Raw genomic sequence first — 27,165 nt, forward strand, 5'->3', positions numbered from 1 at the left:
ATGGTTCATGTTTATGCTCTTTTATCCTAATCTTTTATTCCTATTGTGTTACTTGTAGTAATTTGTGTTTTCCTCTCAGAAAGCTTATGTTTTTTGGTCATTGCAGCTGAAGGCAGTTGTCCCCAATAACAGCATCCACTTCAGGTGTGTGTTTCGGTGAAGAACTATTATTGCTCGCTCCAAACATCTGTGAAAGCCCACAGATTTGAAGCAATACCACTTTAACTGCCAAATACTTCCTTTCCTCATGCAGTAGATATGTCATTTAGTAAACCATATATTCCTGTCCAGCTTTCCCATTATGGAGCAAAAAACCCCCTCAACATTTAAGTAGAAAAAATAAGAGTGTTCTTAAATGTCTTTCCCATCACCAAGCTCTGATTTGTTCATGTAAATAGCTTTTTGTGGGATATTTTTATTTGTACATTCAAGCTGTTTCTTTCTTTATGTTGCTAAAAGAGAATGTTCAGCTGAGAGTTGGTGTGTGTGTGTGCAGACCTAAAAACTCCTGAGGTCTTTACTGCCCACAGAAATGTAATTTTTGACTTGAAAAAGGGACGGTGAATTACCTGAAAATTAATGGGCTTTGCTTTATTTTCAGAACATTAGCAGGTGCTCTGTTTTGAATTACTTTCTTCCAGACGTAAACAGGGTAAGTATTGAATGTGATATTTGTCCTGTTATCGAACTAGAGCCTGCATGATTAACGTATGCTAGTTTGAAAACAGAATCACAGAATGACCTGGGTTGGAAGGGACCTCAAGGATCATAAAGCTCCAACCCCCAAAGCAGTGTTGATACTCCTAGTGCCCATCCTAATGTTATGTGTGCTTTTCATATTTTAATGTGGCATAACAATTCTTTCACAGGTATTCTCACTTGAAGGGAAGAGATGCTATACTGCAGAAATTATAGAGAAAATTTTATAAATCATGAAGCCTCAATGAGTAGTCTTTAAGTAGTTTCTTTAGCCAGTTGAATCTTTTCAGTGATGATATTACATGTTATAACTTCAGGAAAGAGGAATGTTCATGAAAATGGTTAAATTCAACCTGGGTTTAAGAGAAACAGCGAAGATTAGAGATGGTGTTATGACTTATTTATTCCAGAGTCTGATGTTCATTTGCCATCTTTGTCACAGCAGAATGAGTCATTTCCAGCAGACAGCTGTGCAGATCAGGATCAGATGTTTGCTGGGCTGCATTTTGTTAAAATAAACAGATGCAGCTGCAGTTTTACCCAACATTCGTGACTGGGTGTTAGAGAAAAATGTGAACCAACGATATTGACTACTGAATTATTGGTGTCTGCTAAGCTGATATTTCCATAGTTTGATCCCTGCAGAAAATGCATTATCTTCATTTGAAAACAAGTTAGTTTTTTTGTTTGTTTGTTTTGTTTGTAGAAACAGAGAAAGCAAGTCAGAGGAAACTCCTGGTATGTCATTATTTTCTGGCTAGAGCCATACATGTTACAGAAATGATCTTTTCTAAAACTGCAGAACATATAAAATGTATATTTTGAACTCCCTCAGGAGACACAATTAGGAACTTGGGTTGTGGGAGATTTTCACATAACTCAAAATGAGGATCTGACTCTTCAGATACCTACTTCTGGGGTAACCAGACTCATCAATAGGTGTTTTAGGGTTGGAGGGTTAGGTTCCATGTATCTGGCAGCTACCAGATATTGTGGAAGAGCCCCATGCTGTTTCTGTTAGATGATCTAAACCACCACAGAAACTGGTTTTTGTTAGTTATAGCTGAGATGAAGGAAGAAAAATTAGAAAGGAGAGAAGGACTCAAATATGTATGAGGCTTTTTTTGAACTGGTTGTTTGTGAAAATGTAAATGGAGAGAAAGGAAGAGCAAAACAGAGGTTTTATTTGCAAGGTCACCATAACTTCTGTCTTATTACTGTGCTGGGAAAGCACTTCTGCAAATGGGAAAGAGCTTTTGCTTCTGCCAAGCCAAACTGATTTTCTGTAAAAGTGTTGGCACTGCAGTCCTCCCCTCCTCTGCAGAACTAATGGAAGTGACAGTGTAGCTATGGTTATAGAAGTACATACTACTCATTTTGCTTAATGCACTGTTTGCTTTTCACTTGAAGTTCTGCCTCCTATAACACTGTATGGCTTATTCCTCCAGACATCCAGTCACTGCAGGTAACGGTAACAGCAGCGACCTCTGGCAGAAAAACAAGCATCCATAAAAAGAGGAAAAACTTCACTGAGAATAATTGCCCACTTGGAACAACTTACCACTGGATAATAAGTCTCCTAACAGCAGGTTTGGCATTGTTTTTGGAACATAAGGAACAGCTGGCACCTCAATATAAAACAAGCCGTATCAGCATCTGTTGTCCAAACCAAACACACTACTGCAATTTTTTCTAAAGAAGGAAAATACAAGAAGAGGTATTCAGCTCAGGGAAAAACCTCAACAATAGATGTTATAGATGTTTTTATTTTCAGACCACTGGCTTGGAAGCTGCTATGAATTTCTAATTAGATGCTACTACTTGCTAACGTTGCTATGAGAGTATAGACTATAGGTCATAATTGCCTTTCACAAAAAAATTGCCTTTAGTAGGCATACACTGATATTTTCAGGAATGATGTGATGCATGCCCATCTTGCATATTTTGCCCCAGGCAGATAACAAACGTCTGAGAAATAATGCTGAGATGTGTGAGTCTATGGGGGTAGGGCCTTCCTTATCTTTTTCCTGAGCTCAGTTAATAAAACTTTTATTAGATCATATAGCCCATATGCTGAAGTATATGTACTGTAGCTCCCACACTTCTTAATTTCCAAACAACCATCTGGTTATGATGAACTAACAAAGAAGCATCTTTGTGACACAAAGAAAGGGAAGTCTGGTTAGTACTCTCTTGCAGCTTCAGCAAGGCACAGAAAGAACTCTTCTGCTTGTTGCTAATAAACTATGGTACGAACATGAAATTGGGCTCAAAACATGCATGAATTAAACTACCTGTTAACAAAAATAACATTATACAGAGTGTTCCAGAGCTGTAGAAAGATCAGATTACAAATCCTGAAGGTCAACAGCTGTGATTGTGCTGATCCTCATCCCATCAATCTCCAGCAGGATGCAAGTACATTCGTGGAACTTGGAGCACATAGCCATTAAGAAGTCCTTCCTGGAGAGAAGAGATCCCCCTGGCAAGAGGTAGCCACACCTTGGTTCTCCATTAAAATGATATTAAAATACTCCTATCCATTTTGTCAGTTGTATCAGAACTCCTCCATTTAAAATGCTGAAGTGAAATGACTAAGAAAGATGATTGCAAAGAAGTCAGTTGCTTTGAGTCCTTTGCCATTTTAGCTGTAAGAAGAGCAAAGGGGAAAGAAGAAGGCAGTCACTGAGTGCAGTCCTATACCTGGGACAACCCCCGAAACTGGAGCGCTTATCCAACAGACACCCAAGTAAGCCACGATCGGTTCCCATTGCAATTTTTCTCCTCAGTGCTCTATTGTGGTTTTCATCTCTCTTCGTAAAAATCATACTGACCCCTGAATGAGTATTCCTGAATATCAATTAACTTGGCTTTCCTAGTGGTAATGGTATTTTCTCTCCATTACACTTCTGAAATTCAGGCTTTTAAAGTTTGTATTAAGCTTAGTTTCATTAAATTCTGTGTTTCTTCAAAGTGCAGTGAAAGGGACTGTCAAGATTGATCCTCCTTTGTGATGGGGCAATACTAAGGGCACAGTTAGACAACAGGTGTAGATGGATGCTGAGTGGAAAAGAAATCATCATTCACATGGCAGCTTGAATAAAAGCACTGTCTGCAGCCAAAGCAAGGAAGCAGAAGCCAAAGTAAGTAGATTTCTCTTCATCTGGAAACTGCAATTCAAACTAGTATTTTTTTTCCTTCAAATCCAATAACTTCTTTCTTGCAGAAAGCGAGAGCAGCATGCATTGGATTGCTATTATCATATTATAGGTTGTTTTTTTTGTTTTGTTCTTTGAACTACTCTGTAACATTCAGTGATATTAGCAATATCTTTGAAGAAGAGTTGATCCTAATTTTATTTAGTCACTGGATAATTTAAATGTACTCTGCCCAGAAAACAGTTATTGGACTTGATTTTAAAAGGCCTTTAATATGATGCGACTGAAATGTTTTCCTTTTATTTCTGATAAAGTAAAGCAATTGATTTGAAAAAGAAAAATGTCAAATTTATTTGCCTCCAATACACAGCAACTGCTAAATAAGACTTCTTATATTTACTTTTCATGCTAGGCAGACAATTTATCTTCAAGGTATGCCTCTGTGGAAATTATAGTTTGGTCACCTTTAATAGGAAAATCTGTTTTGGCAGAACTTCTGTTTATTTTGTGGTTTAAGTTCCAGATGACTTTGAGAATGTCAAGCTGTCATCCTAGCCTCCAATACTAATACTACTACTTATTTATATTTTACTGGTATCATAAATATTAATAGATTTTGCAACTACATAGTGTTTTTCATCCATGCATTTCAGAGGCTTTAAAAACTGAACAATTCTCTTTCTCCCTGACATGTAAAGGATTTTAAGCACAGATTTACAGGTGTACCCTTAGCTTAATGGCTTACCTACATAGTTGTATGTGAGTGGATTTCTTGAGCAAGCTCCACAATACATAGAGTTGAATAGCATCTGTTCTTGTGGTGATTAAACTATTTCACACAGTCACCCATTCAGTGAGAGCACTCCAGATCACCATACATAACTACTACACCTAACTACTAAGTTTAACCACCTGCTCAAATGGAAATTTACCCTTTTTTGAGGGGTAAGCCTTTTTGGCTTTGAAACCCAGAGCCAAAAGCAAGCTTTCCCTGATAGAAAACAAAGAAAGAATTCTCAAGCCACTGGGTGTCACTGCTTGACTGCATTTTGGTATAATAAATTTATGAAAGTCTGCAGGAGCTAAAAATAATCTGCAACAGCTCTCAGTGATGCTTCATCTGGAAAATGCTTAATTGCTTGTTCAACAAACAGCATTTGTTATCAGCATCACAAGTACCAAAAACTTTCCACTTTGTTTGCAAAATTATATTTCTGAAATACCATATTTATTTTGACAGGTTTATTTTTCTGTCAGCCTTTGAAATATAGAATCTTGTTTTGTTGTAAATGATCGGAAGAGTTTTTGAATACAGGGACTCTCTTAGGTGGGAGAAAAAAAAAACACTCATGTATGAACAAAAATAATTTGCACTTCCTTCTTATCATTGAATCACAGACTGGCCTGGGTTGGAAAGGACCACAGTGATCATCCAGTTTAACCCCCTTGCTACGTGCAGGGTTGCCAACCACCAAACCAAGCTGCCCAGAACCACATCCAGCCTGGCCTTGAACGCATCCACAGCCTCCTTGGGCAGCCTGTTCCAACACATCTTATTTTAAACATCTTCAGATTATCAGTTTGCTAGATCATACAGATTTTGAAAAAACAGAGTAGAAATCCTGAAAAACAAAAGAAAATCTAAAAGGGATAAAAATATGCGTGTACGGTGACAATAATGAAAAGACAGTAATAAACACCCAAAAGGTTGTTTACAGGAAAAACTCACCCATATGGAAGCCTTCAGTCTGCTAGGAGCCAATGAGGCAATCTCCACCAAGGTGCAATCTCCAAGAGATGCTCCCTTAGTGGTGGTCAGCCCTTAAATGAGGTCTAGAGGAGGTGGAGTCAAGCTCCACCCCTTCCAGGAGCACAGCTACGTTACTCTCACCTGTGCTCCCACAGCTGACCGGACACTTGCCTCAGCTGATTAATCAGAGGTTCAGGCTGTGATTACCAATTTCCCATACATATGTGGTATTTACTCTTTCCATTTCTAATCCTTCATGTTAAACGTGGAGTTTATGTAATCTAAACACTGTTGTTGGAGAGCAGGGACAGATCCTGCAACCTGAAACAAAATCTGCCATTACAGTGGCAGTCTGAGCAAGACTGCATTCGTACCTTTACTGAAATACTAAATGGATGTGCTATGTGTTTATATATATGCAATAGGAAGAGATACGAAGAAAACTGTTAACAGTTTAAAATACTGTGCATCAGTGCCATGTGTTGTTCCATGATCTCTTATCTGAAGTCCCTGGAATGGTGGCATAGATGTAACTCTCAAAAACATGAAGCAACACCAGCTGGAAAGATGTAAGAGCTGTATGGACAACAACCTCAGTATGCTTCTGAACTCTAACATGTAAACTAGGGAGCCGGAAAAGAGAAGAGATTGGCAGAGAGAATACATTTTGTTTTGTTTTGTTTTCTGTAAGCAGTGGCAGAATCTGTAGAGAAATCTCTATAAAACAAAGCAGAGGGAAAAGGTGAAACGGTGAAATGTGAAACAGTATCCCCAGGAAAGGAAAATCCCCTTGGAAATTATAGACTGAGGTTGTGTAGAGTAGAAAAACAGACTGAGAAAGACAAATCTGATACAGCAAAGGTGAAGGTACAGCAAAAACATTCTGGTAATTACACTTTCAAGTGAAGGAGCACCAATAAATATAGTGAAGACACAAAAAGAGAGAAGGATGCATTCTGTGGACATGTAATGGGTACTTGTTTCACTGTGCTGTGGCTCAAAATCTATGTTTTTCAAAATGTTTCCAATATACAGATTTAAGGGATATTTCTCAAAATCCTTTCTTGAACTTCTGGAACTGTGGATTCCAAAATTTGCTACAAGACTTCTGCCCCGTCACAAAGAATTGCACATGTATAGAATCTATGGAATTTCTTGAGATATTCAAATAAAATGCTTCTCAGTAAGAAATTCATTTCAGAACTACAAAATCGCAAAATAAAAGCTATTCAAATACATAAGAGTAAACACGTAAAAACAGTAAATAGAGAGAAAGCAGATAATAACTATTTTACAGGTTCATGTAGTTTTACCTGTATGGAGATAAAAATATCTAATTGAAATAGAATGAAAAAAATATATATATTACAATCTGCTTTGCAAGTAAGAACCTACAGTCAAGTGGTCTGTATTTGTTTTTTCCTTTTTAACTGATGAATAAACTAAAACAAAACAAAGCCAAATGAAAAAAATTTGCTTTGCTATGTTTTTCTTTGATTGTAGGAAGGGTTCCTGGTGAAAATGTTCTGAGTCATTAGAGCCCTCATGCTTTATAAGGCCTTTTTTTCCTGAGAAATTTAGAGTGGGAACCAGTTAAAGAATGGTGTGTTCAAAAATAGCAGCAAAGCACTCATAAATAGTGAGTAAGAATAACCACTGGAGAAAAATGTTAGAAGAACTGAAGAGTGGAATCCATGCAGCAGCCAAGTGCAAGATGCTGCTTTCTATGTGAGCAGTGGGAAGATTCTGGACTGTCTTCCAGTCACTCCTTCCTGACTCTCCAACAAGAGGGTTTCCTTCCCCGCATAAAAGTGGCTTAGCATCAGAGAGAATGTAGCAAAGAGGGAATTAGTGCTAGTAATTGCTGCTTTGCCAACTGTGTTATGAAAAAGAATGCATGCCTTGGCCTTCTGTCTCATTTTCACCACTTGAAATAGGGCAAAAAAATCAGAAGCCATCTTATTTGTAGGGGCTAGTGGTAAGTAGCGCAGCTGTCTTGATAGCTGAAACCTGGAGGAGCAGTCACTGAAGCACAGGATGCAGTGTTTTGTTTCAGTACCCCTTAATTTTCACTACTAGGTGAGAGACTCTTCTTTCAAGCAAACATGTTTTTGTAGTATTATCCAGTTCAGAAGAATCAGCCTGAGAAATTTAATTTGGTACAAGAATTTATATGAAATGTCATCCTTTTCCATAACCTGTCCCTTCAGCTGGTCTCTGCTCTTAAAATCACCTAAAACAGCATCAGCCTAGATCAGGTTGGCTGTTGCACTAGAGATCTTTTCCAAACTAGGAGTTTCTATGGAATAATAAGTTCCTCAACTCACTTTTTTTTTCTTTTTTCTTTCTTTTTCTCTTCTTTTTCTGTATATAAAAATTTCTCATTCTACATATAAATTTACAGGAGTTGCCTTTTCTTCCTTTCCCGTGCCAGCCTTACAAATTCTATCTGGCTCCTAAAAATAAAACACAGTGGTTATTTTAATTTCCATAGACTGCTGTGATTTCAAAGGTTGTTTTATATCAAATAAAGCTCACTACAGACATTCCCAAGTGCACTGTCTCTGGACTTTATGTTAATCAGTGCTTGCAGAATTGTTGCTGTTTCTTCCATTGTTTGCACTGAAATATCAAACTACATTCAGCATTATTTGGACCCTGTTTGTGCATTATTCCAGCAACTGTTGAAGTACAAGGTATAATGTGGTACAATGGCTGGTATGAATTTAGATATGATTGCATAAGGATGACAATTCTCCAATTGTAGGCAAAAATTCTTTGAACATTTCAGTAATGGTTTACACATCCACAGAAGTCTTTTTATTTCAGACAACATATGTATACCTACATACAGGCTACATATTTATCTCAGCCTGCTTCCATAATGACCTCATTTTTGGCCATAGAGTTAGCTAACCATAGCTAGACAGTGCTTACATAGGAGTCAGTGTAAGCTGTCCATGCTTCTTTTAAATGCATCACTATTGTTCTGCACTCTTGGTTACATAAAGGCTTTCTCAAGAAGCTTCACATTCTGTTCCACCATGTTCATAGGAGCTGAGGTGCCAGTGAAGTACATTTCACTTGGAAATTAGCTTTCAAGTCAGCACACGACCAAAAGTTTGAATGCTGGGAAGAAACACACTTTGAGATTGCACACTCAGCTAATCGTGGTGGAGGTAAGTGAAAGCAATTGAATTGTTAAGGGGAGAAAGATTTATGAGGGGAAATTTAGCTACAGCCTTAATAGGATAGGGGAAAAAATTATGGGAGGGCAGCGCCAACAGCAAACGTATGATTGCTCACGAAGCAGCAAACACGAACAATACGTGCCTTCCTCCTTTGAACACAAAAAGCAACATCTTTGTCTGAATTTAAAATTGGTCAGTCTGTCAGCTCAGACTCCTAAATCTTTATTGGCCCATTTTCCCTTCTAGGTTCCATTCCTGCAAGGCATTTAAACACATGCCTACTTTTAAGCACAGAAGGGCTGCTGTTGAAGGCAATCTGAATTCCAAATTAGCCATATATATTTTAGTACTCTGCCAAAGAGGAGCTTTGAATAACAGTATTAAAGAGTTGGATATTTTATTCCCTTTACATCGATTAACCCAAGATGAGTGTATGTCTCAAAGCTGCTGGAGTGGCTGCTCAATCTATCATACCAACTACTGACCATCCTGTGTTCTTTTTGGATGGCAGTTCAGAATAATGTGACATCAGAAGGAGTGATTTATGGTATCATTTTACTGATTTGTGGAAGCCCCAGTCTCTTACATACAGGCCCAGGATTTGATAAAAGCTCTAATGCAGAGGTTGCTAGTATTTATGGTGCAATATATCCAGAAGGCTCAGAGTTGCCATCATGTTGCCTAATGCAGTTTTCCTCTTGACTTTGAGATATATTATCCTGCTTGATATAGATGGAAAGGCTTGACTTGGTGAAGGCTGCTGCATAATGCTGTAGTTAATGGCATGTTGGTAATTATTTATAAAAATCACTGAGGGAAATGCAGGAAAGGTGAAGACTTGAAATCCCTGGGCATAGAAGTCCTTTGGCCTTCTTCTTGGGACAGCTATTTCTGTAGCTCTGGAATAAAGCAGAATGAACTTTATCCTACCACATATCTACCATTCTTCCTCCCACACGTAGTGAAAGCAACTTTGCAAGCAGAAGGTTAGTTGTGGCTTTTTCCACCTTTAATCCTTGACCTTTTGTTGAGACTGCAACCAATTAGTGTCAGTTGAGATTTCCATTTTTTTTTTTCTTCTTGAAAGCTGGAGACGGAAACCAGCAAACACTTTATACATAATAGAAGATGCTGCAAATGGCTTGTAGGCAGGAAGATTTTCAAAGGCTGATGGTCTGCATATTTTTTAACTCCCTGGATACCAAGCTGCTGGAAGATAACTTCCCTTTTCCTTCCCTCTGTTTTCTGCTCATGTTAATAGACTTGAAGACAATTATTGAGGATTTGAAGTAGCATTACAAGCAGCAGCAATCTCCCTATGGATGGACACATCTCATAAACCCTCTGGAGAAGTCTTTTATAAAATGCTTTGCAGAAATCCTGTCTGAATGGCACACCTCAGTCTGTGCCAGTGGTTCAACTCACCCTTACACACTTCCATGAGCAGTTTCACAGAAAAAACACAAGTTCAGTGGATGTTGCTTTTAAAAGTGGTAATATAGGGTTTCCCTGAAACCAAGGGATATTAAATCCTCTAAAACCTGCTTGATTTTGTTGTGCAGGAAAGAAATGAACTGGACAGCTCAATAACTTTTGTCCTGAAGGCCACTGACTGACTCAGATGACCCAATGAATGTGCAGCTGTGGGTAGACACTGCCCTTCTGCCTGCCAAAAATCCTACAGTTGCTGGGAATGGCTCTGGTGTACCTGCATTGTGGTCATTCCCTTTGGCACATGGTATTAAGCCCTGACTTTTGCAGAAAAATTCTTCTCTGATTCTGTCAGATGGGGTCTATTTACAGCTCAAAAGCTTTGGGTGGGAGTCTAACTTTGCACCTTCATGAAGCAAGTGGAAAAGAAAGGTAGCTGTAATTAATGTAGCAAAAATTGTGCACAGCCAGCAAAACCAATTGATAGCACACCTTTTTAATGTTCTGTTGCAAATATGAGCTACGCACCTTTTCCCCAAGAGACGGTGAACATGTTAAAAACAGTATGGAATGAATACACACTGCATACTGATGAGGGAAGCAAACAATTCCCCTCAAAATATCTTTTACTGACTTTTATATACACTTTTGCAAAGGTCAACTTTCCATCACTTAGAACCTGAAATACAGTTAACTAACATTTAGTTAATTTCATTATTCTAGACCTTTTTCCTAGGTTTAAGACCCCCTCCCCGCCCCCCCTTCCTTTTAAGGATAGCCATCCTGAGTCCTAAATTAAATTTGTCTACTTATGTCAATAAAGACATAAGGATCAGCCCTTATGTTTTACTTTAATGAGCATTCAGATTATACTCTCTGTCTACTGCAGAGACTGTATAACCCTTCCAGACTCTCCTTCTGAGAAGAGGTAGTTTGAATTTGAATCATATATACTACCTGCTGTGCTTAGTGCATCTCCCGAGCTAATGACTACTATTTTTGCCCAATTGCTTTCTGCCTGTGTACTGTGTGGAAAGAGTTGCAAAGTGTTTTTAAATATTTAAAGAACCAGGAAGAGAGCATATTATTTAATAAAATTATTCGACCTACAGCACTTTCACTGCATCTGAACAGGTAAGCTAAAATGAGTAAGTTTTGGGCAACCCAAAGTCCAAGTTGAGGTTAAAGTTAATGCACTAGACATAAGGAGCTCTGAGCAGTGGGGAGGAAAGTGGGGAAAAGGTAAACAGCAGCAAGAAGAAAACATTAAAATACAATGTGTGAGACAAAAGGAAATGAGAGGGAATAGGCAACAAAATGTATAACTCAGGGAGTGGCAATGTAGGGCAAGGATTAGCTTGCACTGGAGAGATGACTAAGATCAGAAAGCAAAACAAAATCGGTGAGATCAAAGAGAAAGATTCTGAAGGAACAGAAGATTGTGAAAATAACAGGCAATGAAATAGGGAAGACTCATGATAGAAAAAGCAAGCTTTGGCAGGCAGCTAATAACAGAGTGGAAAATAAAAAGCACATTTACAGGTAAAATAGCAAATCCAGAGAAAGAAATTGCCAAGTGAGAGAGAGGATCTGAGGTCAGAATGGCCTGTTCATCCCTAAGAAAATGGACAAATTCTCTTACAACTTCCTCCAGTGGTGGCAACAATGACAGAAGCTGTGACATGGAAGATGAGCACAGGGATCACTTACGATTAATTTTTTTAGATGGTATATGCTTTCTATGCTCTCTTATAAATCAGTTTCTACCAGCTGTTGATATTTGTATTACACTCTTTACTATATTCCTACCCTTCAAAAATCTTCAGTTAATATTTTTGTCTTCCCAGGAAGTGTTAGTTGATGTTTTAATCATTCTCTTTATGAAATTGTGATGCTTTTCTGCTATAACCTGGTCTTGACCTAGCCCAGACCAACAACCATTCTAATTATAAATTTTCACTGACAGGCTTTATTTCATAGACATAGAATCATCAAATCATTAGGATGGAAAAAGACAACTAAGATCATCATAGTTAAACCATCAACTCATCAAAGAATCAGTCAGTCTAGACTACTGAACTAAATCAGCTGCCACTCTATCTTACATGTAATGGGAGTGTCCTTCAATTAAGATAATTCCAAGGGAAAGATCTCCACACTCAGTCTCTTTTAGGTTCAGCTCCTCCTGATGCTTTTCCTCAGCAAGAATCTCACTTTGGAGTCATGGCTTTGCAACCAGCCCTAAGGAGCTGGGCATGCTCCTTGGCTCTCTCTGTTCAGTATATCTCACTTACTTTGACCCTTTAAAGAGATTATATGCCATTTACACACTGTTCTCATCACATCCAGGAACAAAATTTACCTTCTGGACTGCGCTGGTGAATATCACTCTGCAATAATTTTTAGACTACTTTAAACTCAGTCAATGTAGGGAACACTTTGCTAACACTAACAACAGCTAAGGCTGTTCCCTGCACAGATCCCATGACTGGTACCTGAAGGACGCAAATGAATTTCTAGCAGCCACCTTGCACTGAGTATATTCCTCAGATATCTGAGAATGTATTACTCTGATCCACAGCAAAATGAATCCTAGAACGGGCAACTGGCCTCAGCTGTTTCCATTTTTCTGCACCGGGCTTTCAAGAAGAGCAGGTGGAAAAAACAGCTGGAAACCTTTTGGAGTGTCTTTAACAAACACTTCTGACAGGCTCAGCTGCACAGACCCTATCTGGCTGCTAAATTCCTTTCACTTGAAGTTTATCTAAAGGATTAGTAGCTGCCAAATAAGCATAAGACAACTGCAACAGGTGATGAGCCTTTCATTTCTTGCAAGAAAATCCTAGCAGCCTGTTTCTCATATAAAGACTCACCCCAAGTCACTTCTAGAGCTAGAACAAGGCATGTGGATTATGTCTGATATCTGCAATTACTTTCTGAGTGCTATTTAGCATTTGCAGAGCGTAAGTATGCTGAAAACTCTCCTTTCTGATGTTGGTTTGCATATTTTAGTCCCAGATTTGTTAGCACTCTGCTGGAATATGCTAATGCCTTGATTAAGGAGCTTCAGGATTCTGCTGCGGACGGGCTGGGGGTTGTGTGAAATCTCACTGGTAGGAAAGGCCAAGCTGGAGCTGAACTGTGACTCTTCACAGGACTTCAAATTGAGTAATATTCTTCACTGGTTTCAGAACTATATGAAGGATTTAACTAAAACAGGCTTTGTATGAACGGAAACTTTTTTTTTCCCATGGAGCTTTTACTATTACTTTCACTAGATATTTATATTCCAGTTGAATTTAATGCCTCAGTGTGGATGAAGTCCTGTAAAGAAGTACTTTTTCTTTCAAAGTCAGGCAAAGATATGCAGCAAGAGGAGCAGAGAGGGATATAACTTTGCTCTCAAGGAGTTACATCCCTTGGAATGGTCAGTGTGGTTTTAAGTCATTATACTGCAGAGCTGCATCTCTCCCAGTATGCACTGCTTACAGTACTCCATACTCATAGCAGCTCTGAGGCTCTGCCTTAGTATGGCACTGCTGGGGGAGAAGAGGATCCCAGCTGTCTGTCAGGTAGATCACTCAGCCTTCAGTAGCTATCTGGGAAATATCTGATAATGCTAGACGTAACAGGAGGGTCAGGCCTGCAGCTTATAATAAAGACTCTGAAATCCTAACAAACTCCACTATACAAAGTGTGCTGGAATTGAATCATAAATAAATCACACGTTGCTGTAATAACACTGACAGTACATTCAGGTTCAATACTAGAAAAAAATTATTCTTAGAGTGGCAAGACATTGCAACAAGCTGCTCGTGGAGGTGGTGGAGTCACTGTCTCAGAGATGTTCAAGAAAGGTGAAGATGTGGTACTGGAGGATGTTGTTAGCAAGCATAGTGGGGGTGGTCTCATGGTTGGACTAGATGTCTTTCCCAGCCTTAATGATTGTAAGGAGTTACTTGATCTTACATTATATATATGTCTGTATATACATTTGCACATGTGTGCATATACAATCTAAAAAATAAACTTTTATGAGCACAGTCACTTAGTAATAGGTAATTAATTGCTGCAGATAAAGTATTTTCACCTGTAATTGGAGGTGTAGTAAAAGTGATTCCTCCAATCTACCGGAACACCAACTGCAGGTAATACAGATTGATCTGCAGGGCAGTTTGTAAAGGGCAGCAGATCTGTTCCTCTTTAAACACTCAGCAAACCAATTATACTTTTTTTTTCTTTTCTTAGCATCAAGGAAGAAAAAATGGAATGTAGAGTTAGCCTAGGCAGACATGTATAGTGACAGTGCAGATGGGAACAAGTGAAATACTACGGGTTACAGGAACTTGAAAAATGGTGCAGTGATTCATTCTGCTGTGGGTCAGTATTAACACCCAATGTCAAATTCAGAACATTATATTCTTTCTCCCTAGCTCATGTCTAGATGTTGCAGAGCTGAATATCAGCATTTAAAGGTGCTCCAGAGCATACTCCTTTCCAGTTACTCAGTTAGGGTGTGAACTACTAACAGAGTTTATTGGCTTACCCAATCTGTATTTTATAGCATTATAGGAAAAATACAAGAAGTGCCACAAATGAAGTTTGAGCAGAGTCATCTGCTTTCCTTCATTCCCTTCCACATTTCTTACTGTACCTCATCTTACTGAGCACACACACGCTAACCCCCATCCTCCTCAATTTTCTATGACAGAGTATATTTTTCTGAGCTGAAATTATTTAATAAATTCAGTGAATTTCTGAGCTGAAGATATTCCATGTGTGTAAATTTACAAATACTTTCTGAATATCTAAGATTTTCTTTTCAGAGCATTTACTATTAAAACAAATCTGTTTGCTAGCCTCTATCTGTGAAAATGGAATGCTCATATAATAATTGACACAATAATCATTCAAACACGAAAAACAAATGTTTTCCCTACTAAAAGCATAGGTCATGCAAAACTATTGAAACCCAAGTGGAAATTTTTAGAGAACACTTGACTGCCTAGTGCTAATTCATGTCAATGACACGAAAATCTCTTCAGTATATAAACATTTTCAACTTAGCCCAGCAGTGACTTTTTTAAAACCCTGCTTTACTTAAAATGTTTGTTATCATAAGTATGATATTCCTGATAACCTACACTTCCACTAACCGCCAGGAATTACCGCAGTGATGTTAATTTTACCCACAAATTCTCTTAAGTTTTAATACTTTCAATTGCCTACACAAATATCATGTGTAGAAACTCAGAAGTGGCACCTTTCTTTAATCAGACTCCTAGATCCTTTAATAAGCTGTCATGGTTTAATAATTTTGTAATTTTTGCTATCAGTATTCCACATCATAACATCATATAAAGCATGAATAATTTTACTGAATCTGCAACTTATCAGAAGAAGACTACATCTCCCAGGGAACAACACGATGGGTCACGGGACCTGGACTCTATATTAACTCTGTCGCAGAACAGACTGACGTCTTTCGAGTTCTGGCGTTCAGGGGAGTGTGTGGGAGCCTTCAGCCGTTCGCCTAGATTCACAGTAGGCCTCTCGGTTACGGGACTCATTCTCTCTCCTATTTTGCTTGATTCGTTAGCTCAATTTCAATTATATTGTATTATATTGTGTTATCCTGTATTTCGATATAGTATTTAGTAAATAAGTGTGCCTCCTTAGATCGTTGCCGCTGTTTTCTTTTCCTAATTAACTTTTTCCTTTCGGCCTAGGGCCCCTCCGGGGCCCACGGCCCCCTGTCACGGACGCAGGTGGATTTTTAGTTCAAACTGTGACAGATTTTGGTGGAGAATGCGGGCAAATTGAGTTGCTGTTTTTTCTGTGTTTTCTTCTGTTGCTCTTTTAGCTTTTAACAGAGCTACGAGTTTTTTTCCCTGTTAAGGAGCTATCTCGTGTTTGGGATTCTGCACCTGCGAGCTTGACCTTGAAAGTCCAGGCGGACTGCCAATACTCCGGTATATTTTATAAACACTGCTGAGCTTTGTTTTCTTTTACTTTTCTCTCTCTATTGGAGGAAAAAAGATGTTTTCTCTACTAAATTTGTTTTACCAGGGACTGTGTGCCATTGGTTCTTTTTTTGAGACGCTCCGAACATATTGGGCCATGTTTAAGCTAGCCACTTTTCCTTATGGAGCTATACAATTGTATAATGGATTGAAAGCATGGTTAGCAATGCTCACTTCGTATCTGTATACAGCTCCAGAGGGAGCAACTAATGCAACTAATTATACAGAAATGGTGATTTTTAAGCGTGCTCCTCTTTCTTTCTATGAATCCTTTATGCAGTTTTTGAATGATCAGTGGGTCACACTCTTAATCTCCCTGATCTTACTGTTGATTATTGTAATAATCTCACTCAGTATCTGGATTTATAACATCCGGAGGAAGTCTTCCCTAGAACCAGAGAATACTGAGTGGCAGGGAGTGTGGAGAGGTTTTGAAGAGATTCTCAAAGGACAGACATCTTCAGTGTTATGGAGCTTCACTCCTGAACACTTGAAGAATCCTGAGAGTTTGATTGCATATTTGAGGCAGGAATGTTGTGGCTCAGGCAGATCTCAGGAGGCACAAATGATTTTGGGCCTAGCTAATGCTTATCGGGCCTTAGTCAATACCATTCCTGAGAGGGAAGTTTTAGAAGCTGAGAGAGAGAGTCTCAGGGCCGAGAAGGAGAGTCTTAGAGCTGAGGCAGAAAAACTTTGGACTGAGAAGGTAGAGAGAGAAAAAGCTTTTGAAGCTGAGAGAAAAGATCTCCTGTACCAACGAGACTCAATCTGGTACGAGAAAGAGAGTCTTAGAGCTGACGCAGCAAAACTTTGGGATGAGAAGGTAGAGAGAGAAAAAGCTTTTGAAGCTGAGAGAAAAGATCTCCTGTACCAACGAGACTCAATCTGGTACGAGAAAGAGAGTCTTAGAGCTGACGCAGCAAAACTTTGGGATGAGAAGGTAGAGAGAGAAAAAGCTTTTGAAGCTGAGAGAAAAGATCTCCTGTACCAACGAGACTCAATCTGGTACGAGAAAGAGAGTCTTAGAGCTGACGCAGAAAAACTTTGGGATGAGAAAAGCTCCCTGCAATCCCAACTCAACACTCTCCAGTCTGAGCACAGTGCCCTCCGGTCCGAGCATGACATTCTCCAGTCTGAGCACGGCGCCCTCCGGTCCGAGCATGACACTCTCCAGACTGAGCGCGATGCCCTCCGGTCCGAGCACGACACTCTCCAGTCCGAGCACAGCGCCCTCCGGTCCGAGCATGACACTCTCCAGACTGAGCGCGATGCCCTCCGGTCCGAGCACGACACTCTCCAGTCCGAGCACAGCGCCCTCCGGTCCAAGTATGACACTCTCCAGTCCAAACACAAAGACCTCCAGTCCGGGTACGACAATCTCCGGGCAGCGCGCAGCGCCCTCCTGTGTAAGCACAACGCTCTCCAGTCTGAGCACGACGCCCTCCAGTCTAGTTATAACGTCCTCAGGGCAGAATGCGACACCCTCAAGTCTGAACCGTATGTACTCCAACTTAACCAACCACCGGGGGCACCAGATACAATGTTGGTTGCCCCTGTAAGAGGGCGAAAAACAAAACGAGTTTCAACTCAGATAGAGAAAATGCAGAAGGAGTTAGAAGAGCGGAGGGAGTTAGGAGAGCAGGACTCAGGAGAGCAGGGGGACTCAGGAGAGCAGGGGGACTCAGGAGGTCAGGGGGACTCAGGAGAGCAGGAGGAGTCAGAAGACCAGAGGAAGTCGGCGGAGCAGAGGTTGTTAGAGCAGTATAAGAAGATGTTAGAGGAGGAGAAGAAGTCAGAGGAGCAGAGAAAGTTAGGAGAGAGAAAGTTAGGAGAGAGGAAGAAGGAGGAAGGTCGCCTGGAGGAAATAACACAAGCGTCAGAGTCAGGGTCAGAGTCAGACGAGGAGCCAAAAGCTAAATTTTCTTTACGAGAATTTCTCGAGTCCAAACTTATAGATGGGGCAGCCTCATCAACACAGCTGCCAACATTAACACCTGGGACTCCTGATAGAGCAAAAGGTGAGCAAAGTATTACGACCATTATTGATCGATCTTTTAAACTGAGTGAAATTCGAGATCTGAGAAAGGATTTCACACGTCAGCCAAAAGAAAATATGGTCACTTGGTTACTTCGCTGCTGGGACAATGGTGCCAATAGTGCGTGGCTCGATGGCAGTGAAGCTCGCCAACTGGGTAGCATTTCCAGGGACTCACGTGTGGACAGAGGTATAGGCACATGCCAAAATCGGTCCTACACCCTCTGGAAGCGGATGTTGATAGCGGTAAGAGATAGATTCCCCTTTAAACGGGACTTGGAGCCTGAGAAAAAGAAATGGACTGATATGGAGAAAGGTATCCAATTTTTGAGAGAAAGGGCTCTGGTGGAAATGCTCTACAGCCCCCAGTTCAATCGTAACAATCCAAACCAATTACATGATCCTGAAGCAGTCCACGTTCCACGACAAATGTGGCGTGACTTTACAAAGGCAGCTCCAGAAAAGCATGCCAGTGCACTTGCATTGGTATATGGCAAAGGGGAAAGAAAGCCCCTTGTAAATGAGCTAATTAGCAGACTTCAGGAGCTTGAATTATTTATAAGCGCTACAGAAGTTAAGCTTTATACTTCAGCTATTGTCCAAATGGGAAAAAAAATAGTGGAAAGGTTAGACAAAGTGGAGGAAACACAAAGTGATATTATTGACAAATTGGCTAATGTGCCTGATGTAGATGAATCCACGGTGGTACCAGATGATGGAAACCAGGATTTCCACGATCGCCTATTGAGAGAGCTAAACAACATGAGTTCCTCTCGACCTGTATCATCGAAAATCTCAACCATAAAAAAGAGACGTCCTCGTATTCAAGCAAATGACAACGATAAGACACCTCGTATTCAAGCAAACGACAATGATAAGACCATACGTTTTGCTTTGTTGTATTTCTTGAGTAATCATGGGGAGGATATAAAGAAGTGGTATAACTCATCCACTTCTGCACTTCAGGCACGAGTGAAAGAATTACAATCCAAAACAACCACCAAGGTGAACTCTTCCAAACGGGGGAGAGTTCCAGTTGCTGCAAGTCAACGAGGTAAACAATAGAGGGGCCCTGCCCCCAGCCAGGGGGGGGAAAGGGACAACAGAGTATACTGGACTGTGTGGATTAAGTGGCCTGGCACATCTCAACCACAGAAATATAAAGCCTTGGTGGACACTGGTGCACAATGCACCCTAATGCCCTCAAGTCACCAAGGGACACAACCAATTTATATCCATGGAGTGACTGGGGGTTCCCAAGAATTGACTATGTTGGAGGCCGAAATAAGCCTCACTGGTAAAAACTGGCGAATGCACCCTATTGTGACTGGTCCAGAGGCTCCATGTATACTGGGAATCGATTACCTTAGGATGGGATATTTCAAGGATCCCAAGGGGTATCGATGGGCCTTTGGGATAGCTGCTGTAAACACAAATGGTGTTAAGCAGCTGTCAACTTTACCTGGTCTGTCAGATGATCCTTCTGCTGTGGGGTTGCTCCAGGTAAAAGACCAAGAGGTACCAATTGCCACCAAAGTGGTTCACAGACGGCAGTACCGCACCAATAGGGACTCATTGCTCCCCATTCAAAAGCTAATTCGCCAATTAGAAAATCAGGGAGTGATTAGCAAAACGCACTCGCCTTTTAACAGCCCCATATGGCCAGTGCGTAAAACCAGTGGGGAATGGAGGCTGACGGTAGATTACCGTGGCCTGAATGAAGTCACACCTCCATTAAGTGCTGCTGTACCAGACATGCTAGAACTCCAGTATGAATTGGAGTCAAAAGAAGCTAGGTGGTATGCCACCATTGATATTGCTAATGCCTTCTTTTCCATCCCATTGGCTGCAAAATGTAGGCCACAGTTTGCTTTTACCTGGAGAGGTATTCAGTATACCTGGAACCGTTTACCCCAGGGGTGGAAGCACAGCCCAACAATTTGCCATGGATTGATCCAAGCTGTTTTGGAACAGGGTAATGCTCCTGAGCACTTGCAGTATATTGATGACATTGTGGTGTGGGGCCATACAGCAGCAGAGGTTTCCAAGAAAGGGAAACAGATAATCCAAATTCTTTTGAAAGCTGGTTTTGCCATTAAGCGCAGCAAGGTGAAGGGGCCTGCCCAGGAAATCCAGTTCTTAGGCATAAAATGGCAAGATGGACGTCGTCACATCCCAGCAGATGTGATTGACAAAATCACTGCTATGTCTCCGCCCACAAATAAAACAGAGACCCAATCTTTTCTGGGAGTAGTGGGCTTTTGGAGAATGCATGTCCCAAACTACAGCCACATAGTGAGCCCTCTCTATCAGGTAACACGGAAGAAGAATAATTTCTCATGGGGTCCTGAGCAGCAGCAGGCTTTTGAGCAGATAAAACAAGAAATAGCCCGTGCCGTGGCCTTGGGGCCAGTACGGACGGGACAGGATGTGAAGAACATCCTCTACACTGCTGCTGGAGAGAAAGGTCCCACCTGGAGTTTGTGGCAAAGAGCCTCAGGAGAGACCCGAGGCCGACCCCTAGGATTTTGGAGTCGAGCATATAAAGGGTCTGAGGAGCGCTACACTCCAACTGAGAAGGAGATCTTAGCCGTGTATGAGGGGGTTCGGGCTGCTTCTGAAGTAGTTGGGACAGAGGTTCAGCTTCTTCTAGCACCTCGCTTGCCAGTAATAAACTGGATGTTTAAAGGACAGGTTCCCTCCACCCATCATGCTACTGATGCCACTTGGAGTAAGTGGATTTCATTAATTACTCAACGAGCTCGAATGGGAAAACTCAGCCGTCCTGGAATTCTAGAAGTGATCATGGACTGGCCTGAGAGTAAAAAAATTGAAACACCACCTACAGAAGAGGTATCACGTGCTAAAGAGGCACCACCATACAATGAGCTACCAGAAAACGAAAAGAAATTTGCCCTATTCACAGACGGATCATGTCGTATTGTAGGGAAGCATCGCAGATGGAAAGCTGCTGTATGGAGCCCCACACGACAAGTTGCAGAGGCCACCGAAGGTAAAGGAGAATCAAGTCAATTCGCAGAGGTAAAGGCTGTTCAGCTGGCTTTAGATGTGGCTGAACGGGAGAGGTGGCCAATGCTTCATCTTTATACTGATTCATGGATGGTGGCAAATGCCTTATGGGGGTGGTTGCAACAGTGGGAAAATGATAATTGGCAACGAAAGGGTAAACCTGTTTGGGCTGCTGAACTGTGGAAAGACATTGCTGCCCGAATAAGGAACATTGTTGTAAAGGTGCGCCATGTAGATGCTCATGTGCCTAAAAGTAAGGCTACTGAAGAACATAAAAATAACCATCAGGTTGATCGAGCTGCCAAAATTGAGGTGGCTCAAATAGACTTGGACTGGCAGAACAAGGGTGAATTATTCCTAGCTCGGTGGGCCCATGAGACTTCAGGTCATCAAGGAAGGGATGCAACATATAAGTGGGCCAGAGACCGAGGGGTGGACTTAACTATGGACGCTATTGCTCAAGTTATTCATGATTGTGAAACATGCGCCATAATTAAACAAGCCAAGAGGATGAAACCTATTTGGGGGGAAGGGCGATGGCAAAAGTATAAATATGGAGAGGCATGGCAGGTTGATTATATCACCTTGCCACGATCTCGCAATGGTAAGCGTTATGTACTCACCATGGTGGAGGCAACCACTGGGTGGCTCGAAACATACGCAGTACCCCATGCTACCGCCCGAAACACCATATTAGGGTTGGAAAAGCAAATCCTGTGGCGGCATGGCACTCCGGAAAGAATTGAATCAGATAATGGGACCCATTTTAAAAATTCCCTTGTAACCACTTGGGCCAAAAATCATGGCATCGAGTGGATTTACCATATTCCCTATCATGCACCAGCTTCTGGTAAGATTGAACGATTCAATGGGTTGTTGAAAACTATGTTGAAAGCAATGGGTGGCGGAACGTATAAAAACTGGGAGAACCATTTAGCAGAAGCCACCTGGTTGGTCAACACTCGAGGATCTAGTAATCGTAATGGTCCTAACCAATCCAGCTCCCTACGTACCGTGGAGGGAGATAAGGTTCCTGTAATACACATAAAGAGCGTGTTGGGAAAGACGGTTTGGGTCCTTCCAGCATCTGGAAAGGGCAAACCTCTCCGGGGTACTGTCTTTGCCCAGGGACCTGGGTGCACGTGGTGGGTGATGGACAAAAATGGGAATGTCCAATGTGTACCACAAGGGAATTTGATGTTGGGGGAGTGCAGCCAATGATTTTCCTGTAGATATATAGGTAGAGTCTCAGAAAATATTTCAATTAGGTACAGAATAGTTCAATTAGGTATAGGACTTAAGATAGAGTGGATCAATGTTAAGGAAACACTTTTCTCTATATACCTTAATTAGGCATTCTGTAAGCAAGTTTTCCATCTGGACTCTATATCCTGCACTGGCCATGCATGTGTAGAGCACACATGGAAAGAAGTATAAGTCAAAAGGAAATCTGCTGTGGTGGCTGGGAAAGGATGAGTGCACCTTGATGTGGGGGACGCCCTACCAGCGCTGCCTTTCCCCTCTACCGCTGACATGTTTTCCTTTTCCTGGCAGTTTTGCCATTTTCTCAAAATTAATAAATAGTAAATTAGGTTATAGAGTTTTGTTCTCAACTTAGGGATTTGTATGGAATAAATATAGATTGTTGAGAAAAAATAAGGTTGCTGATTATTCACAATTATACATATGAGTGTGTATGTATGTATAAATATAATGTAATGATGTAGAATAAGGGGTGGAATGTCATGGTTTAATAATTTTGTAATTTTTGCTATCAGTATTCCACATCATAACATCATATAAAGCATGAATAATTTTACTGAATCTGCAACTTATCAGAAGAAGACTACATCTCCCAGGGAACAACACGATGGGTCACGGGACCTGGACTCTATATTAACTCTGTCGCAGAACAGACTGACGTCTTTCGAGTTCTGGCGTTCAGGGGAGTGTGTGGGAGCCTTCAGCCGTTCGCCTAGATTCACAGTAGGCCTCTCGGTTACGGGACTCATTCTCTCTCCTATTTTGCTTGATTCGTTAGCTCAATTTCAATTATATTGTATTATATTGTGTTATCCTGTATTTCGATATAGTATTTAGTAAATAAGTGTGCCTCCTTAGATCGTTGCCGCTGTTTTCTTTTCCTAATTAACTTTTTCCTTTCGGCCTAGGGCCCCTCCGGGGCCCACGGCCCCCTGTCACGGACGCAGGTGGATTTTTAGTTCAAACTGTGACATAAGCTTACAGGATATTGAAGACAGAACACTAACAATAGCATAAAACATGTAGTGGTGCAGAAATTTCATTATGGATACTTAGCTTCCCCCTTGCCATTGGCAAATCCTCATCTACTTGCAATCAGGTGTCGTCATGATAGTAACTATGGAAATACATACATATGAACTCCATGGATAGTCTTGCTTGCTTCCTGGTCCTTTGTGTCACCTGTTGTGCTTTGGTATTGTTAGGATGAATATACACAGTTAACAGTGCAATCTTCTCATATTTGGCAGTGGACCAGAGGTGAGGAAAACGAACAATGGCTTTTGGAAATAATGGACTAAATACTCAGCTCAGCTGCTTTGATGTACTCTACCTGAAGTCCTGTTCCAATATCATCAGTATCTTCAATCAATCAATATATCTTTATTGCCAGAACTTTTGTCACAACAGCTACATGATAGCACGATCTGTATGCTCACTGAAAAAGCACTGCACTCACATGAGCCTCTAAATACAGGTAATGTTCTATTAATGGTTCGTAAAGAATCATCCATAATTCAAAGTCAGTGCTTTTTCTTAAAGAATAAATACATTTTCTATGGTATATATTCTGAGAACAGTGTCTATCTCCATCATTTTGACAGGAGAATGGACATTTTAGAGGAAAACTTTTGAACTCAGTCAAGCTGCAGAAACATTTGGATAAATCATTTATTTCATGGTTCTTTTTCCTATCAATCACTAATTAGTGAAGATGGATCTTTGTAAGTGGGTGCTCATTCCTTATGCATCTTTATTTTGGGTTCTATTGATGTGAAGACCACAGTCCTTTGTGAAAACTGTCTTTGTGGGTGTACCTACAATAGCAGAAACAAATGGTGGCATTAATAGGAGGTTCAGGTTAGAGGAAGAGTAAAATACCTTTTGATGCACAAGTGTTTGGAAGAGTGGAATCGCGTAAAACAACAGAAGGTAGGTTAATGCAATGAGGCCAACACACTGACTGTGGAACTTGCTACTGTTACCTTTGAGCATAAATGAAAATGGCAAGCAATTTCCACTTAAACAGCTTTTACTGTTTCACTTCTTTTTAAATTGTTAGTAGCTATCAAAGACAGAATAAATAGCTGAGATTATTCTCGTTCATTTGTAGAACAACAAAAGCTCTAATGTATAAAATAAACCACCACCTTTTCCCCCTCTTTGATCAGTTAAAGTAACAGTCTCAGTCTTCTCATTTCTGATTGCGTAGAGAGCAATATTAATTGCAGAAACAGAGTAATATGTATATGAATACATTTGCATTACACTGCATATTGCATATTAAAGTTAGAGTACTTACAACTGTAATTACATAAATAATTTTAATACACTCACAAACATACACATGCATTTGTGTATATATAGATATATACACATAAATTATAGAAATAGAGAACCAGGCTTAGAATCTAATGGATTCTTTTATTATTATTCTTTTATTATTATTATTTTTACTGTAGTCTTAAAGTACCTGAATTATATCAATCTAAAGGAAGCAGAGTTTGTGGAAAAATGACACTTCTCATTGTGAAAACATGCTTTTCTGTAAGATCTCCAACTGGCTAGTGCTCTAAACCAAAGGTAGTCACAAGCATTGCCTACTTTAGAAGTCTTGTACTGTTTTTCCTTATATAGCAGGAGTTTCACACTTTCTCAGTGAGATGATCTCAGCATAGCAGGGAATCAAGGACACTCTTACTGCTGTCCTATTGCTCCCAGGGACCTCACTGGGCTGACTTGAGTTGCTGCAGGTTATTCCTACCACAGAAACCTCCAGGTTTACTGGTTCCCTGATCCACCAGGTCCATGGAGGAGCTACCTGTCCTATCTGCTGAAGCAATGCTCTAGCCACACAGCACTGTCATGCTCTACAGTCTCCTAATAGAAGCATCAACCCTGCCCAAATGGAGAACCTTGTGTTGCCTAGACCTTAAAATCACATGCAGTGCAATATGGGTTAAAAAAAGTACTAGCCTGAAAGATGCAAAAGAACAATGTTATATCTAGTTGGGTTAAAATCTAACCTATCAGATCTCTCCACCCTTTGCTAAAGAGGACTTATTTTTCCAGGTCTGTAGAAAGTAATTGGATACCTCCATTTATTTATTTATTTATGTCTATTCACTGTTCTGTTTTTCTGGAATTCCTGAAGTACATTTTGAAAGTCTCCATGCTTGATCATACTAAGTCATTAAGATATAGAGGGCTAAACGTACTTTCTCGGCTGCTGAAACAACTCATATTACTGTTTGAAGGCCTTACACATTTTATTTATTTTACATGTATACTGTTTCCCACACTTTACATATACACACACACCTCAGTGTGATGCAGCTCATTGCTGAAGCTTGTCTCAGGCCAGCTTGACAACAACTAGTCAACTTGATGTGACAGTGGATTTGTGGGGGCTGACCTCCAACCATGTTTTAAAGAATGCTTTGACAAACCACACATGGACACAGTGGCTGAAAAAAAAAAAGAGGATTTTAAAGCACTGACAAAGAGATAAGTGCAGATTTGTCAGGTCCTGTGGATTTAGCTTGGCAACAGAATCAACGCTTTTGTTCTACTGTCACCTGGTAAAAATGGCTTCCCTACTTTTCTGCCCAAAAGCTGGGATATCTGTGCACTGTGTTTCACTTGCCTACCTGCACCTCAGAATGAGTTCAGAGCATTTCAGAAGATATAACAAAATGTGACCATTGCGTCTCACGTCATTCTTCTTTCTCTCACTGGTCAGCACCAAGGAACTTTATGTATTTCTTTCAGCACATTTTCTCAAAGGCCAATTTGCTTATTTTATTATTAAATCTCCATGAAAAATGACTTTTAGGTTCAATAGTTAAATGCAAGAATATTTTAAAACCTTGGTTAACATTTTTACAGAAAGAAACAAAAATATGTAGTAAAAAAGTGGGAGAGAATAGTTAGGTAAGGAGCTCTCTTTCCTCAGCCTGGAAGGCTGAGATACTTCACTGGCAGTTATCTTCAGAAAATATTTAATTTTCTGATATATTGAAACACAGAAGACAATAAGCAAAACAACACAGAGTGTATCTTTGACCTCTTGCCCCACATGGCATCTCAGCATACTGGGTAAGTGACTCTCATAAGAAATGAAGATCCAAAGATTGAGGGTTTACTAGGAGCCTGTCATCTTTCTATTTGTGCTAGTCATTTCCTGCTCTCTTAAGCTGCATGGCTGAGCAGATAATAATTCAGGCCTGGGTGAAGTCCTCTTTCATGGAGGAAGGGATTTTCCCATGAGTTTGTTACTAATAAATTGCATGTGGGCATTAATTACTGAGCAGTTGGAAAGAAAAGGGTTTATTTCTCCAATTTGTCAAACAGAACGTTTTAGTAAACATGAAAACAGAAGAACTTGGAATCAAACTGATGAATAAAATATTGACAAGAGTAAGTAGCAAGTTTATTGGGTACAGTTATTCTGAGAAAATTAGCTGTCAAAAGTTAGTGCCAGCAGAAGGGAAAAAGAAAAATGTACCTGCCAAACTCCTCATTCTCCAAAATAGTATGCTCAAAATGGAATAGGTTAGACAAAACACCTCCTGCATGGTATAAA

The 27,165-nt window shown here is 40.4% G+C and overlaps 1 long non-coding RNA gene across 1 annotated transcript; it reads left to right on the forward strand.

Moving 5' to 3' along the window:
- Window positions 1-596: 596 nt before the first annotated feature.
- LOC146762037 (uncharacterized) lies at window positions 597-7,072 on the forward strand. The gene is made up of 4 exons (XR_014942865.1): window positions 597-652; window positions 2,148-3,448; window positions 3,674-3,842; window positions 5,256-7,072. It is a non-coding gene; the product is annotated as an uncharacterized LOC146762037 (long non-coding RNA).
- Window positions 7,073-27,165: the final 20,093 nt, after the last annotated feature.

Source organism: Coturnix japonica, chromosome 2 (assembly GCF_054131305.1).
Source record: "Coturnix japonica strain WE chromosome 2, WE-NBRP24, whole genome shotgun sequence".
NCBI classification, from domain to species: Eukaryota; Metazoa; Chordata; class Aves; order Galliformes; family Phasianidae; genus Coturnix; species Coturnix japonica.